Source organism: Pseudophryne corroboree, chromosome 7 (genome assembly GCF_028390025.1).
Source record: "Pseudophryne corroboree isolate aPseCor3 chromosome 7, aPseCor3.hap2, whole genome shotgun sequence".
Taxonomy (NCBI): domain Eukaryota; kingdom Metazoa; phylum Chordata; class Amphibia; order Anura; family Myobatrachidae; genus Pseudophryne; species Pseudophryne corroboree.
This window is the reverse complement of record NC_086450.1, coordinates 398,129,109-398,147,773: the sequence shown is the minus strand read 5'-3', so window position 1 is coordinate 398,147,773 and position 18,665 is coordinate 398,129,109. Positions and strand designations below refer to the sequence as shown.

The 18,665-nt window shown below is 47.0% G+C and overlaps 1 long non-coding RNA gene across 2 annotated transcripts in view; it reads right to left on the bottom strand.

Moving 5' to 3' along the window:
- The window catches only part of LOC134943778 (uncharacterized), a 368,858-nt gene that overhangs the window by 336,723 nt on the left and 13,470 nt on the right, over window positions 1-18,665 (bottom strand). The window lies entirely within an intron of this gene.

Here is an 18,665-nt window from a genome sequence, read left to right as displayed (position 1 = left end):
GTTACACAAGTGCTAAATAAATAATATGGCATGCTACCCCAAGGTAGCCCGGTCACACCAGACCTGCGGGGTACCCCAAGTACCCCAAGCTCAGCATCACCACCCACAGCGCACATCCCCTGTTTATCCTCCTCCCCAATCACTATTTACCTAACATCACCAGACACCAATTCCCCCCATGTCCTGCACCCGTGTGTACCTGCCCTGTCTGCAGCATGAGCACAAGGTCACCAGATGTGTCTGTATTACACAGACTCTACCAGGCAGTATGTGTATTGTGCACCAGGGACCCTCTGAGTTCATTTTTAAACAATTCATTAATTGCTGATTCTAGTCCCTTCAAAAATGTAAAAAATAAATAAATACAGAAAAATGCTGCTTGTCAAAGTAATCACTTGCATTTACTACCCTGTAGCCTGTACTGTGCAGTGAGATACACCCAGTGCTGCAAGTATGGCGGTATTGGCTGACGGTCCGCGAGCTCTGATTGGCTAACAGACCGGCGCCTCATTTGCTATTCCTGCCGCCTGAGACATTAAGGGGCAGGAGAGGCACTGTGGGGTAATATGTACTGGCACTCTAGGGCAATGTGTATCTGGCACTGTGGGTTAATGTGCATCTGACACTCTGGGGCAATGTGTATCTGGCACTGTGGGGTAATGTGTATCTGGCACTCTGGGGCAATGTGTATCTGGCACTGTGGGGTAATGTGTATCTGACACTGTGGGGTAATGTGCATCTGACACTCTGGGGCAATGTGCATCTGACACTCTGGGGCAATGTATATCTGGCACTGTGGGGTAATGTGTATCTGGCACTCTGGGGCAATGTGTATCTGGCACCGTGGGGTAATGTGTATCTGGCACTGTGGGGTAATGTGTATCTGACACTGTGGGGTAATGTGTTTGCAATGTGCATCTGACACTCTGGGGCAATGTGTATCTGGCACTGTGGGGTAATGTGTATCTGACACTGTAGGGTAATGTGTTTCTGGCACTCTGGGGCAATGTGCATCTGAAACTCTGGAGCAATGTGTATCTGGCACTGTGGGGTAATGTGTATCTGACACTGTGGGGTAATGTGTTTCTGGCACTGTGGGGCAATGTGCATCTGACACTCTGGGGCAATGTGCATCTGACACTCTGGGGCAATGTGTATCTGGCACTGTGTGGTAATGTGTATCTGGCACTCTGGTGCAATGTGTATCTAGCACTGTGGGGTAATGTGTATCTGGCACTCTGGGGCAATGTGTATCTGGCACTGTGGGGTAATGTGTATCTGACACTGTGGGGTAATGTGTTTGCAATGTGCATCTGACACTCTGGGGCAATGTGTATCTGGCACTGTGGGGTAATGTGTATCTGACACTGTGGGGTTATGTGTTTCTGGCACTGTGGGGCAATGTGCATCTGACACTCTGGAGCAATGTGTATCTGGCACTGTAGGGTAATGTGTATCTGACACTGTGGGGTAATGTGTTTCTGGCACTGTGGGGCAATGTGCATCTGAAACTCTGGGGCAATGTGCATCTGACACTCTGGGTCAATGTGTATCTGGCACTGTGGGGTAATGTGTATCTGACACTGTGGGGTAATGTGTTTCTGGCACTGTGGGGCAATGTGTATCTGACACTCTGGGGCAATGTGCATCTGACACTCTGGGGCAATGTGTATCTGGCACTGTGGGGTAATGTGCATCTGACACTCTGGGGCAATGTATATCTGGCACTGTGGGGTAATGTGTATCTGGCACTCTGGGGCAATGTGTATCTGACACTGTGGGGTAATGTGTATCTGACACTCTGGGGTAATGTGTTTCTGGCACTCTGGGGCAATGCGTATCTGGCACTGTGGGGTAATGTGCATCTGGCACTCTAGGGCAATGTGTATCTTGCACTCTGGGGCAATGTGTATCTGGCACTCTGTGGCAATATGTATCTGACACTCTGGGGCAATGTGTATCTGGCACTGTGGGGCAATGTGTATCTGGCACCATGGGGCATTTGTGCATCTGGCACCGTGGGGCATTTGTGTATCTGGCACTGTGGGGGCATATCAGGCACTCTAGGAGGCCTTGCACGGTGGGGGTGTATCTGGCACTGTGGGATCATATGTGTATCTAGCGCAATTGGCGTCATTTATGCATCTGCTCCCCTATATGTGTATCACGCCCCATTTTCATTGGCCACGCCCCATGTGGCATTTGGCCACCCCCATTTTTTTGGGCACGGTGTCAAAGTCGAAAAATATCATGATTCACATGCCTTGTACTAACCCCATGCACATGCCCGCTGCACGTGCACACGCTCTGCCGTGCGTGCACATATTCGCACTTTGCGTAACAGTGCTTCTACGGCCGTGCGCTCTGGCGCGTGGTATGCGCATTTACGGTAGAGTTTGTGGGCATGTAGCGGGCGACTCGATCGCAACATATTAACCTCATATAGTGCATTTTGTAGGTAATGTTTCCCTAGACAACGACAGCAAATATGTTTAGTTTAAGATGTTCCTGAACCGAGGGATTCCTCTTTACATGATAGGAAGGGTCAGGTAAAGGTTGGAAGGTGGTGTTTAGTATCCAGCTGTAGGGTATTTTGAGGGTAACATTTTGGTGTTAGTTAGGAAGGGATCGCTCGCTCCTGCGTATAGATATGTACAGTAGTATGTTTTGAGCATTAAATGTATTTACTGATAATTACACATGCGGCGGGAATCCGGAGGATGCCACCCACAAGACCAGTTGAGGAAAGACACTGCCCACCTGTTCGAACCCACCTATGACCTTTCTTGTAATGAAAAGACACATCCCTTTGTCCAATGAACAATAAGGTTACAGTGGCCATTGTATTGTGAATGAATGTTGTGCAGGGACGTGCAGTCAGGAGAGGCAGGGGAGGCAGTGCCTCACCTGTCATACTACAGATACAGAGTTTATATTATAAAAATTATCTGGACCTGTATAAAGTAAATATTTCTAACTTATACTGTAAGTATAAACTTTGTATTCTTCAAATAATTTTTAGTCTAAAAACTCACACGTTGCAGTGCTCCAGGAAGACACCGTGAGTCGTGAGGCAGCATCCAGCTCTGCCTCTCCTGTGATAGTAAGATCTGCCTAGTGCAGGGGGGCGGGGCTCTGCCGCTGCCAATAATATCACAGAGAAAACGGACCACTAGAGGCAGCTACTACATCTGCCTCAATGATGATCAGGTGACCTGACCAGGAAGTTCAGAGCTTCAGACAGCTCACTTCCGACAAAGCACTCAGCACTGCCGCTGCCCGCTGCCTTCATGCTCCTAATCCTCCTGTGCTCTGGCTAGGTAGGGTTCTTTAATATACATTTTCTGTGCCTCAGCTCTGTATACTCTATACTGTAATACAGTGATGATCTAGATTCTATACAGTATCATCTGCACACAGCTGATTCATTAATCCTCCTCTGTGACATGAGCCTGCCTGCTGCCCTACACTGGTGCAGAGGTCAAAGCTCATCAGCACTGGCAGCACACCCCTGCGCACTGCATGCAGCAGTCTCTGTGTGATGCTGCTGGCTGGGACCTCTGCACAGGGGAACCACAGGACTTTGGCTCTGCACATTACTAATCTGCAATTGTGTGGGACCCTCCCATAGGCATATCATACTTGTTGTTTTGATAAATTAAATGGATTACTGTACAAAAGTGATGGACAAGGTGATAAATCAATGCCCTCGAGTAGCCACTTGCACATCAGGAGCTGGACTGACTGTAATCTGGTATGTGCTGTACTCTAGCATACTCTGCACAGTTCTACTGTATGTGATTAGTGGGAGTGACCAATCTGAATTGCCTAGGTGGGACCTTTAGCTACAGTATGGGGTAAATTTACTAAGATTCGTATTTTCCAGATTCAGGTCAAAGTTCAATCACGAATGACATCGACAGTGTAAAACTGCAACTTTTTGAATTGATTACGATGGATTTACTAAGCTGTCGTATTCGGGTTTTTCTTTTCTTCCGATGTCGATGTCATTCGTGGTTTTTTACCTATTTTTACGGCAGTGATTAGCAAAACACTGCCGACTTTTTTTACAATCAATCTCGGCCGGATCTGTGTGATCCGTGCTGGGGTTTATTTTTTTTTTTTTTTTTAATTAAACACTGTAAAATAATATAAAAAAATGCGTGGGGTCCCCCCTCCTAAGCATAACCAGCCTCGGGCTCTTTGAGCCGATCCTGGTTGCAAAAATATGGGGGAAAAAATGACAGGGGTTCCCCCATATTTAAGCAACCAGCATCGGGCTCTGCGCCTGGTCCTAGTCCCAAAAATACGGGGGACAAAAAGAGTAGGGGTCCCCCGTATTTTTAAAACCAGCACCGGGCTCCACTAGCTGGACAGATAATGCCACAGCCGGGGGTCACTTTTATATAGTGCCCTGCGGCCGTGGCATCAAAAATCCAACTAGTCACCCCTGGCCGGGGTACCCTGGGGGAGTGGGGACCCCTTCAATCAAGGGGTCCCCCCCCCCCAGCCACCCAAGGGCCAGGGGTGAAGCCCGAGGCTGTCCCCCCCCATCCAATGGGCTGCGGATGGGGAGGCTGATAGCCTTTGTTGTAAAAGAAAAGATATTGTTTTTAGTAGCAGTACTACAAGGCCCAGCAAGCCTCCCCCGCATGCTGGTACTTGGAGAACCACAAGTACCAGCATGCGACGGAAAAACGGGCCCGCTGGTACCTGTAGTACTACTACTAAAAAAATACCCAAAAAAAGACAAGACACACACACCGTGAAAGTAAAGATTTATTACATACATCCACACAAACATACATACATACTTACCTTATGTTCACACGCAGGTCGGTCCTCTTCTCCAGTAGAATCCAAGGGGTACCTGTTGAAGAAATTATACTCACGAGATCCAGGGGTCCAGGCTCCTCGGGAAATCCAGGGGTAATCCACGTACTTGCATAAAATAAGAAAACGGAAAGCCGAGCCACGAACTGAAAGGGGCCCCATGTTTTCACATGGGACTCCTTTCCACGAATGCCAGAAACCCACTCTGACTGATGTCTAAGTGGGTTTCTTCAGCCAATCAGGGAGTGCCACGTTGTAGCACTCTCCTGATCGGCTGTGTGCTCTTGTCCTCACTGACAGGCAGCACACGGCAGTGTTACAATGTAGCGCCTATGCGCTACATTGTAACCAATGATGGGAACTTTCTGCCCTGCGGTTGACCTAAAGTGACGTCACCGCTGAGCTGAAAGTTCCCATCATTGGTTACAATGTAGCGCATAGGCGCTACATTGTAACACTGCCGTGTGCTGCCTGTCAGTGAGGACAGGACCACACAGCTGATCAGGAGAGTGCTACAACGTGGCGCTCCCTGATTGGCTGAAGAAACCCACTTAGACAGAAGTCAGAGTGGCTTTCTGGCATTCGTGGAAAGGTGACCCATGTGCAAACATGGGTCCCCTTTCAGTTCGTGGCTCGGGACACCGTTTTTTTTTTTTTTTCAAGTACGTGGATTAACCCTGGATTTCCCGAGGAGCCTGGACCCCTGGATCTCGTGAGTATAATTTCTTCAACAGGTACCCCTTGGATTCTACTGGAGAAGAGGACCGACCTGCGTGGGAACTTAAGGTAAGTATGTATGTATGTATGTGTGTATGTATGTAATAAAATTGTACTTTCACGGTGTGTGTGTCTTGTCTTTTTTTGGGTATTTTTTTAGTAGTAGTACTACAGGTACCAGCGGGCCCGTTTTTCCGTCGCATGCTGGTACTTGTGGTTCTCCAAGTACCAGCATGCGGGGGAGGCTTGCTGGGCCTTGTAGTACTGCTACTAAAAACAATATCTTTTCTTTTACAACAAAGGCTATCAGCCTCCCCATCCGCAGCCCATTGGATGGGGGGGGGACAGCCTCGGGCTTCACCCCTGGCCCTTGGGTGGCTGGGGGGGGGGACCCCTTGATTGAAGGGGTCCCCACTCCCCCAGGGTACCCCGGCCAGGGGTGACTAGTTGGATTTTTGATGCCACGGCCGCAGGGCACTATATAAAAGTGACCCCCGGCTGTGGCATTATCTGTCCAGCTAGTGGAGCCCGGTGCTGGTTTTAAAAATACGGGGGACCCCTACTCATTTTTGTCCCCCGTATTTTTGGGACCAGGACCAGGCGCAGAGCCCGATGCTGGTTGCTTAAATATGGGGGAACCCCTGTTATTTTTTTCACCATATTTTTGCAACCAGGATCGGCTCAAAGAGCCCGAGGCTGGTTATGCTTAGGAGGGGGGACCCCACGCATTTTTTTTTTTAAAAAATAAGCACTTTCCCACCCCTTCCCACTGATATACATGCACGGATCTCATGGATCCGTGCATGCCTATCCAATCACGAATAAAAAAAGCAGGTCTGTTTTTTTTTAGCCCTTTTTTACGAGTTGTAATTTTTCACGGCAGTGTTTGTTCTTTTTTTGCTTTGCACTTCTTAGTAAATGACCGAGATTCATACTTAAACAGCCGCGTTTTGACCGATGGTGTATTCATTCGTAATTTTTTACCTGAACTTGCAAAAAATTACGAATGCCCTCATCACTGCCGTGATTAGTGCTTAGTAAATTACCGAGATGACACTTTGATGAAAAAACGTCATCTCGGTCAAAATCGGGAGCTTAGTAAATATACCCCTATGTGTCTGTTATATAGAACGCACTTAGTATAGAACACTTTAAGGTGGATCCTCTACTTAGCGATGTTTTGTAGTGTTGGCCTCTAAAACTGAAATAACATTAACTGCAATTTTTGTTATTATTTTTAGTTTTGTGTGTGATTTTATCACATAATTTCCAATATGTTTTTTTTTTCTTTTTATCTACGTAGCATAACTGGAATAAAAAGTACTGTAATTTTACTTTGTATGCTCCCTCTTCGTCTTATATGCGCCCTACACACTGGGCGATGTTGCAGGGTTATATGAACGTTCTCGTTCAGTAATGAACAAGAAATCATTCATATCACTGAGTGTGTATGCACCAAAGATGAACAATGCACGTCCCTGCGGTCATTCATCGTTGGTTTCCGCCGTTTTGCAATGCAAGTCAATTTGGACGATATCGAGATCGATCATCATCAAAATTGCTGCCATCGCCCAGCGTGTAGGGTGCATTATACTAGAGTAGGTATCACACTGCTTGCTGGCTGAGATGATCAGCTTCTGCCTGGCTGTACACTCACTGGGTGTTTCAGGGGTTATTAACATTGCTGTCTAAAGGTCACTACTCCAGATTTCAAGGTATGTATAGGTGCCTCTATGCTCTTCTCTTACAAAGCCTGCAAAAAGGTCACATCTAGTGCTGTCTGGTAATTTGGGTAAGCTGCAGTTGTTTTATGTGAAACAGTGTATGTGTGTTAAGCCCCGTACACATGGGCCCACATTCCGAGTTGTTTGCTCGCTAGCTGCTTTTAGCAGCATTGCACACGCTAGGCCGCCGCCCCCTGGGAGTGTATCTTAGCTTAGCAGAATAGTGAACGAAAGATACGCATAATAGCGAAAAGAAAATTCTTAGCAGTTTCTGAGTGGCTCCAGACCTACTCAGAAATAGCGACGAGCTCAGGCCATTTCGTTCCTGGTTTGACGTCACACACACGCCCAGCGTTCGCCCAACCACTCCCCCGTTTCCCCAGCCACTCCCGCGTTTTTACTTGGCACGCCTGCGTTTTTCGTCAAACGCTGTGAAAACGCTGAGTTGACACCCAGAAACACCCACTTCCTGTCAATCACATTACGATCACTCGAACGAAGAAAAAACCTCGCTCTGGCATGAGTAAATTTGCTAAGGTCTTGGTAAAATAACTAAGCGCATGCGCAGTTAGCGTCTTTTTGCAATATAACGAAAAATCGGCAACGAGCGAACAACTCGGAATGAGGGCCATGGTGCGATTTGTCCTTACGATTTTGACTATACAGTCAAAATCATAAGAAACGTTAGTGCATATCGCACAATGTGTATGCTCTTGTGATGCCGATACGCGCTACCGGGGATCAACATCTTAAGACAAATAGACTGTCCAGGCAGGGCTGATATTGGTTAGATTGGAGGCTCATGCCTCTGGGCAGTTTCTAGCCAATATCGTCCATAAGCCTAAATCGTGTAGACACCATCAGACTGGTAACCTGATAAATACAGTAATGATTTATTGTAAACTTCAGAGGCAGGTTAAGCCTTATATATTTATTGCTATCCAGACTTTTAAATTCTGTAAATCATCCTGAGGTTTTAGTTCTGACCATACAGCGGCACCAGCTTGTTAGTTAAGTGACTTAGTGGGACATGTACTAAGCAGTGATAAAAGTGGAGAAGTGGCCCATGGCAACCAATCAGATACTCTGTATGGTTTTATAGTATGCAAATTATAAATGTTACGCCAATGCTGATTGTTTGCCGTGGTCAACTTCTCCACTGGCTCACTTCTCCATTTTTATCACTGCTTAATACATGTCCCCCTAAGGGGTTTAATTACTAAGCCTTGGATGGAGATAAAGTCAACAGAGATAAAGTACCAGCCAATCCGCTCCTAACTGACATTTCACTGGCTGTTACTTTAACTCCGTCAACTTTATCTCCATCTAAGGCTTAGTAAGTACTGTAATGTTAGCAGTTTTGTTTGGAGCTTCTGTACAATGAAAAGCTAACAAAATGTAATCTGGGTGATGTGCGCACAGTGTGCAACCCAGCAAAGTCCTCCCTGACAAAAACCTCTATTGGGTTCATATATGTGTGTGTAAATCTGGCTCTGATGCAAGCCAGTGCCTCCCGAGCCATTTACCTCACCGCACGTCACTGGTGTGTACTGTGTCTGCTGGGGGTCATTGGGGGGGGGGGGGGGGGGGGTAGTAATGTAATGTGCTGCTGTGTGTAACATGGGGAGGGGGGGTGTAGTGTAATGTGCTACTGCTGTAATATGGGGGGGGGGGTGTAATGTAATGTGCCACTGAGTGTAATATGATGGGGGGGGGGGGGTAGTGAAATGTGCTGCTGTGTGTAATATGGGTGGGTATATAGTGTAATGTGCTACTGCATGTAATATGGGGGGGTGTAATGTAATGTGCTACTGCGTGTAATATGGGGGGGTGTAATGTAATGTGCTACTGCGTGTAATATGGGGGGGTGTAATGTAATGTGCTACTGCATGTAATATGGGGGGGTGTAATGTAATGTGCTACTGCGTGTAATATGGGGGGTGTAATGTAATGTGCTACTGCGTGTAATATGGGGGGTGTAATGTAATGTGCTACTGCATGTAATATGGGGGGGTGTAATGTAATGTAATGTGCTACTGCGTGTAATATGGGGGGGTGTAATGTAATGTGCTACTGCGTGTAATATGGGGGGGTGTAATGTAATGTGCTACTGCATGTAATATGGGGGGGTGTAATGTAATGTGCTACTGCGTGTAATATGGGGGGTGTAATGTAATGTGCTACTGCGTGTAATATGGGGGGTGTAATGTAATGTGCTACTGCATGTAATATGGGGGGGTGTAATGTAATGTAATGTGCTACTGCGTGTAATATGGGGGGGTGTAATGTAATGTGCTACCGAGTGTAATATGGGGGGGTGTAATGTAATGTGCTACTGCGTGTAATATGGGTGTGTGTGTGATGTAATGTGCTACTGTGTGTAATATGGGGGGGTGTAATGTAATGTACTACTGCGTGTAATATGAGGGGTGTAGTGTAATGTGTTACTGTGTGTAATATGGGTGTGTGTGTGTGTAATGTAATGTGCTACTGCGTGTAATATGGGGAGTGTAATGTAATGTGCTACTGCGTGTAATATGGGGGGGTGTAATGTAATGTGTGTGTAATATGTAGGGGGGGAGGGGGGCTATGTAAAATGTAATGTAATGTGTTACTGTGGTAATATGAGGGGACATGGAGCAGCGGGTCCCAGAGCTGCTCGCAGAGGCGGGTGAGACATGGAGCTGTCGGTCTTGCTGAAGCGCTCCTGTCTATCATGGTGTGACACACACACACACACACACACACACACACACACACAGTCTCTCTCTCTCTCGCTCTCTCTCTCTCTCAGGTATAGGGGCTCCACCTGGCATAGTGTGTATTAAGGACTCTACCTGGGCTAATGCGTGTAAGAGGCTACCTGGCATGATGTGCGTAAGAGGCTACCTGGCGTATGGTGTATATAAGGGGCTGTCACACGTAATGTGTATAAGGGGTACTGCTGTGTGATGTTATGTGACAAATGTACACTACTGTATAGGGTATGTAATGTGAATTATGTGGTCATACCACTTTCCCATGGAACCATGCCCCTATATTTTTTTGGGTGCGCCTTAGGCGCGCAGGCCCTATTTTACGTTTCGGTGGGGGGCACCATTTCTATTTCTGGCACAGGGCACCAAAATGTCTACTTACGGCTCTAGCTGTGTATATAATGTAATGCATTATGGTGCTATATATATATATATATATATATATATATATATAAAACACACAATCGCACACCAGAGTATGTACTTTAGGTTTTCTGTTCGGCCGTCTCTTCTCACCAGTGTACAGTACACACTACCGTAATATATAGTGCACCTATTATTACTCTAGTGTACCTATATTATTACTCTTTCTGTTTTTGGCTGGTTTTAGTACTAAAGTTTTCATCAGGACACACCCCTGAGTGGCAATAAATCCCCTTACAGGTGGACCTAGACACACCCTTTGGGTGGAGCATGACCCCCCCCCCCCCAACGGAAAGCGCTGCGTGTTCTGCTGCCACCTGGAATCTCCCTGAAACTAGTTTTAAAAAGTAGGCAAGTATGCTGTACTGTGCAACGTGTGAGATACCCATGGTGATTAAACACCTTGTATACTGCACTGTGTGATGTGTGAGATACACATAGTGATTATACACCCTGTATGCTGTACTGTGCAACGTGTGAGATACCCATGGTGATTATACACCTTGTATACTGCACTGTGTGATGTGTGAGATACCCATGGTGATTATACACCTTGTATACTGCACTGTGTGATGTGTGAGATACACATGGTGATTATACACCTTGTATACTGCACTGTCTGATGTGTGAGATACACATAGTGATTATACACCCTGTATACTGCACTGTGTGATGTGTGAGATACACATAGTGATTATACACCCTGTATACTGTACTGTGGAACGTGTGAGATACACATGGTAATTATACACCCTGTATACAGTACTGTGCGACGTGTGAGATACACATGGGGATTATACACCTTGTATACTGTACTGTGTACGATGTGTTAGATAGTGATACACATGGTGATTATGCACCCTGTATACTGTACTGTGTGACGTGTGAGATGCACCTGGTAATATACACCCTGTATACTGTACTGTGCGACGTGTGTGATACACATGGTAATTATACACCCGGTATACTGTATTGTGCGACGTGTGAGATACACATGGTAATTATACACCCTGTATACTGTACTGTGTGACGTGTGTGATACACCTGGTAATATACACCCTGTATACTGTACTGTGCGACATGTGTGATACACCTGGTAATATACACCCTGTATACTGTACTGTGTGATGTGTGTGATACACATAGTAATTATACACCCGGTATACTGTACTGTGTGACGTGTGTGATACACCTGGTAATATACACCCTGTATACTGTACTGTGTGAAGTGTGAGATACACTTGGTAATTATCCACCCTGTATACTGTACTGTGTGACGTGTGAGATACACATGATGATTATACACCCTATATACTGTACTGTGTGACTTGTGAGATACACATGGTGATTATACACGCTGTATACTGTACTGTGTGACGTGTGAGATACACATGGTGATTATACACGCTGTATACTGTACTGTGTGACGTGTGAGATACACATAGTGATTATACACCCTGTATACTGTACTGTGCGACGTGTGATATACACATGGTAATTATACACCCTGTATACTGTACTGTGTGACGTGTGAGATACACATGGTGATTATATACCCTGTATACTGTACTGTGCAACGTGTGAGATACACATGGTAATTATACACCCTGTATACTATACGGTGTGACATGTGAGATACACATGGTAATTATATACCCTGTATACTGTACTGTGTGATGTGTTAGATACACATGGTGATTATACACCTTGTATACTGCACTGTCTGATGTGTGAGATACACATAGTGATTATACACCCTGTATACTGCACTGTGTGATGTGTGAGATACACATAGTGATTATACACCCTGTATACTGTACTGTGGAACGTGTGAGATACACATGGGGATTATACACCTTGTGTACTGTACTGTGTACGATGTGTGAGATACACATGGTGATTATACACCCTGTATACTGTACTGTGTGACGTGTGAGATGCACCTGGTAATATACACCCTGTATACTGTACTGTGCGACGTGTGTGATACACATGGTAATTATACACCCGGTATACTGTATTGTGCGACGTGTGAGATACACATGGTAATTATACACCCGGTATACTGTATTGTGCGACGTGTGAGATACACATGGTAATTATACACCCTGTATACTGTACTGTGTGACGTGTGTGATACACCTGGTAATATACACCCTGTATACTGTACTGTGCGACATGTGTGATACACCTGGTAATATACACCCTGTATACTGTACTGTGTGATGTGTGTGATACACATAGTAATTATACACCCGGTATACTGTACTGTGCGATGTGTGAGATACATATGGTGATTATACACCCTGTATACTGTACTGTGTGACGTGTGAGATACACATAGTGATTATACACCCTGTATACTGTACTGTGTGACTTGTGAGATACACATGGTGATTATACACGCTGTATACTGTACTGTGTGACGTGTGTGATACACATAGTGATTATACACCCTGTATACTGTACTGTGCGACGTGTGAGATACACATGGTGATTATACACCCTGTATACTGTACTGTGCAACGTGTGTGATACACATGGTGATTATACACCCTGTATACTGTACTGTGTGACATGTGAAATACACATAGTGATTATTCACCCTATATACTGTACTGTGTGACGTGTGAGATACACATGGTGATTATACACCCTGTAAACTGTACTGTGCAACGTGTGAGATACACATGGTGATTATACACGTTGTATACTGTACTGTGTGACATGTGAGATACATATGGTAATTATACACCCTGCATACTGTACTGTGTGACGTGTGAGATACACATGGTAATTATACACCCTGTATACTGTACTGTGTGACGTGTGAGATACACTTGGTAATTATACACCCTGTATACTGTACTGTGTGACGTGTGAGATACACATGGTGATTATACTAGAGATGAGCGGGTTCGGTTCCTCGGAATCCGAACCCCCCCGAACTTCAGACTTTTTACACGGGTCCGAGGCAGACTCGGATCTTCCCGCCTTGCTCGGCTAACCCGAGCGCGCCCGAACGTCATCATCCCGCTGACGGATTCTCGCGAGGCTCGTATTCTATCGCGGGACTCGGATTCTATATAAGGAGCCGCGCGTCGCCGCCATTTTCACACGTGCATTGAGATTGATAGGGAGAGGACGTGGCTGGCGTCCTCTCCGTTAGAATAGATAGAGACACTTGAGTTGATTACTTAGTAATTTTGGGGAGCATTAGGAGTACTCAGAGTGCAGAGTTTTGCTGATAGTTACTAGTGACTGACCACCACCAGTTTTATTTATTATTTAATATAATCCGTTCTCTGCCTGAAAAAAAACGATACACAGTCACATACCATATCTGTGCTCAGCCTCAGTGTGCTGCATGATAATATCATCTATATGTATATCTGACTGTGCTGAGTGCTCACTGCTCACACAGCTGAATTGTGGGGTAGACTGGGGTGCAGTTATAGCAGGAGTACAGTGCACACTTTTGCTGCCAGTGTGACTGACCAGTGACCACCAGTATATTGTCTGCCTGAAAAAGTTAAAAACTCCTGTGGTGTTTTTTTTTTTATTCTATAAACGCATTCTGCTGACAGTGTACAGCAGATCCGTCATTCATTATATTATATAAATATTTACCTGCAGTAGTGTTATATTTTTTTTGTTCATCTCTATCATCTTTATCATCTCTATATTAGCAGACGCAGTACGGTAGTCCACGGCTGTGGCTACCTCTGTGTCGTCAGTGCTCGTCCATAATTGTATACCTACCTGTGGTGGGGTTTTTTTTTCTATCTTCTTCATACTAGTAGTTTAGGAGTCTGCTGACAGTGTCCAGCAGGTCCGTCATTATATTATATATACCTGCAGTAGTGATATATATATATTTTTTATATCATTATCATCTCTATACTAGCAGACGCAGTACGGTAGTCCACGGCTGTAGCTACCTCTGTGTCGTCAGTGCTCGTCCATAATTGTATACCTACCTGTGGTGGGGGTTTTTTTTCTATCTTCTTCATACTAGTAGTTTAGGAGTCTGCTGACAGTGTCCAGCAGGTCCGTCATTATATTATATATACCTGCAGTAGTGATATATATATATTTTTTATATCATTATCATCTCTATACTAGCAGACGCAGTACGGTAGTCCACGGCTGTAGCTACCTCTGTGTCGTCAGTGCTCGTCCATAATTGTATACCTACCTGTGGTGGGTTTTTTTTTTCTATCTTCTTCATACTAGTAGTTTAGGAGTCTGCTGACAGTGTCCAGCAGGTCCGTCATTATATTATATATACCTGCAGTAGTGATATATATATATTTTTTATATCATTTTCTCTATCGTCCTAGTGGATGCTGGGGTTCCTGAAAGGACCATGGGGAATAGCGGCTCCGCAGGAGACAGGGCACAAAAAGTAAAGCTTTTCCAGATCAGGTGGTGTGCACTGGCTCCTCCCCCTATGACCCTCCTCCAGACTCCAGTTAGATTTTTGTGCCCGGCCGAGAAGGGTGCAATTCTAGGTGGCTCTCATAAAGAGCTGCTTAGAGAAAGTTTAGCTTAGGTTTTTTATTTTACAGTGATTCCTGCTGGCAACAGGATCACTGCAACGAGGGACAGAGGGGAGAAGAAGTGAACTCACCTGCGTGCAGGATGGATTGGCTTCTTGGCTACTGGACATCAGCTCCAGAGGGACGATCACAGGTACAGCCTGGATGGTCACCGGAGCCGCGCCGCCGGCCCCCTTGCAGATGCTGAAGTAAGAAGAGGTCCAGAATCGGCGGCTGAAGACTCCTGCAGTCTTCTAAAGGTAGCGCACAGCACTGCAGCTGTGCGCCATTTTCCTCTCAGCACACTTCACACGCAGTCACTGAGGGTGCAGGGCGCTGGGGGGGGGGCGCCCTGGGAGGCAAATGAAAACCTATTAAAAGGCTAAAAATACCTCACATATAGCCCCCAGAGGCTATATGGAGATATTTAACCCCTGCCTGGATTCACAAAATAGCGGGAGACGAGCCCGCCGGAAAAGGGGCGGGGCCTATCTCCTCAGCACACGGCGCCATTTCCTCTCACAGCTCCGCTGGTCAGGACGGCTCCCAGGTCTCTCCCCTGCACTGCACTACAGAAACAGGGTAAAACAGAGAGGGGGGGCAAATTTAATGGCAATATTTTGATATATATAAAGCAGCTATAAGGGAGCACTTATTATAAGGCTATCCCTGTCATATATAGCGCTTTTTTGGTGTGTGCTGGCAGACTCTCCCTCTGTCTCCCCAAAGGGCTAGTGGGTCCTGTCTTCGTGTAGAGCATTCCCTGTGTGTCTGCTGTGTGTCGGTACGTGTGTGTCGACATGTATGAGGACGATATTGGTGTGGAGGCGGAGCAATTGCCAAATATGGGGATGTCACCTCCTAGGGGGTCGACACCAGAATGGATGCCTTTATTTGTGGAATTACGGGATAGCGTCAACTCGCTTAAGCAGTCGTTTGACGACATGAGGCGGCCGGACAATCAATTAGTGCCTGTCCAGGCGCCTCAAACACCGTCAGGGGCTGTGAAACGCCCTTTGCCTCAGTCGGTCGACACAGACCCAGACACAGGCACTGATTCCAGTGGTGACAGTGACGAATCAACCGTATTTTCCAGTAGGGCCACACGTTATATGATTTTGGCAATGAAGGAGGCGTTACATTTAGCTGATACTACAGGTACCACTAAACAGGGTATTATGTGGGGTGTGAAAAAACTACCTATAGTTTTTCCTGAATCAGAAGAATTAAATGACGTGTGTGATGAAGCGTGGGTTGCCCCTGATAAAAAGCTGATAATTTCAAAGAAATTATTGGCATTATACCCTTTCCCGCCAGAGGTTAGGGAGCGCTGGGAAACACCTCCTAGGGTGGACAAGGCGCTAACACGCTTATCTAAACAAGTGGCGTTACCCTCTCCTGAGACGGCCGCACTTAAAGATCCATCAGATAGGAGGATGGAAAATATCCAAAAAAGTATATACACACATGCAGGTGTTATACTACGACCAGCTATAGCGACTGCCTGGATGTGCAGTGCTGGGGTAGTTTGGTCAGAGTCCCTGATTGAAAATATTGATACCCTGGACAGGGACAATATTTTACTGTCGTTAGAACAAATAAAGGATGCATTTCTTTATATACGTGATGCACAGAGGGATATCTGCACACTGGCATCACGGGTAAGTGCTATGCAGGGCTTAAAGTGGTCCTGGAGAGGTGGGGGAACTCACCTCGCCCGCAACACCGTAGAAGGGGTGTGGCCTCACAAGGAAGGGGTGTGGCCACACAAAGTACCACCAATTCAAAATAATGCTTCACATTTCCCGCCCCACATACTAGTGCCCTTTACACACACAATGTCCACAATAGCAGAGTCCCCCTTTTACACAGTACGGCAGACAGAGCCCCCTTTTACACAGTACGGCAGACAGAGCCCCCTTTTACACAGTACGGCAGACAGAGCCCCCTTTTACACAGTACGGCAGACAGAGCCCCATTTTACACAGTACGGCAGACAGAGACCCATTTTACACAGTACGGCAGACAGAGCCCCATTTTACACAGTACGGCAGACAGAGCCCCATTTTACACAGTACGGCAGACAGAGACCCATTTTACACAGTACGGCAGGTAGAGCCCCCTCCAAGGGCAAACGCAGGATTTATGAGGGGGTTTTCCAGCTAGATATATACATATATACATACTGGGGGGATGGTGAGGGCATGGGGGGACACATACTGGGGGGCCGGTGAGGGACATGGTAGAACATACTGGGGGGCCGGTGAGGGACATTGGGGGACACATACTGGGGGGGTGAGGGACATGGGGGGACACATACTGGGGGGGTGAGGGACATGGGGGGACACATACTGGGGGGCCGGTGAGGGACATGGGGGGACACATACTGGGGGGTGAGGGCCATACATACTGGGGGGATGGTGAGGGACATGGGGACACACATACTGGGGGGGGGGTATGGGAATGCACATAGTGGGGTCAGGTAAGGGATATGGGGACACATACTGAGAGATGGGTGACTAGTGACACACTGGGGCCTGGGTGGGAGGGGACCTGGTTACATGCACATGTACATTAGAGCCTGGTAGATCAGCATTGCTCCCCTCAGATTGTGAATGAGCTGCACCCAGCAGAGGAGGAGCTCAGGCAGCACACAGGACGCAGTACACAGGACGCTGCAGATCCTGAATAAAGATCCTTCCATCGGCTCCACCATAATTTTTTCTATTGACCTGAGCGTTGAGATGAAAGAGAAGTGACAGGCAGCAGTGTACACTGCTAGAGCCTACCTCACTCTATGTCAGCACTCGCGGCTCCGCGTTCCGCCCCCACATGTTGTTGCAGCCGGTGATCATGATCACTGATCAGTGATACTTTCTCCCCTCACCCTGCACGCAGCGGCGCGCGCCCGATTCCACTTCCTGTATGGCAGAACACTAAACACATTCTGCCGGGGGTGACAGGGAGAGCGGAAGTGAGCAATGGAGGAGGGTAGGTGGGGACAGGCAACGAACATGCAGCTCCAGCCCCAGGCAAATCCAGCAGCGGCCAACGAGTGAGCATGGAGTGGGTGCTTCACATCCCTCATGCTGTTCCACTCTGTTCCGCCCTTTAATTGTTAGCGCTCATAGGCAGCTGCCTAGTGGTGGCGCCGGCCCTGGGAGAGGGCACTTTGAATCTGGCGCCGACTGTGCGCCATTCACGGCTCCTGGACCGCCAGCTAATGAGAAGCTGCCACTTGGCAGCTTCTCATTGGCTGGCGGTCTGCGAGCCGTGATTGGCTCACGGCAGATTTTAAAAAAACCTTCCCTTCTTCTGATTGGTGCTGCAGCCGGTCCGCAAGCCATGATTGGCTGGCGGCCGCTGCCACCTTTACAATGGAACAGGGACATGATGCTGTGGCCGGGCGGAGGCGGAACTGGTTCCGCCTGCAATTAGAGGTGACGGAACGCAGTTCCGCCCCGTTCCGGCCCACTTTAACCACTGGTGCTATGTCCATTTCGGCCAGAAGAGCTTTATGGACGCGACAGTGGACAGGCGATGCGGATTCAAAACGGCATATGGAAGTTTTGCCGTATAAAGGGGAGGAGTTATTTGGAGTCGGTCTATCAGATTTGGTGGCCACGGCTACAGCCGGGAAATCCACCTTTCTACCTCAAGTCACTCCCCAA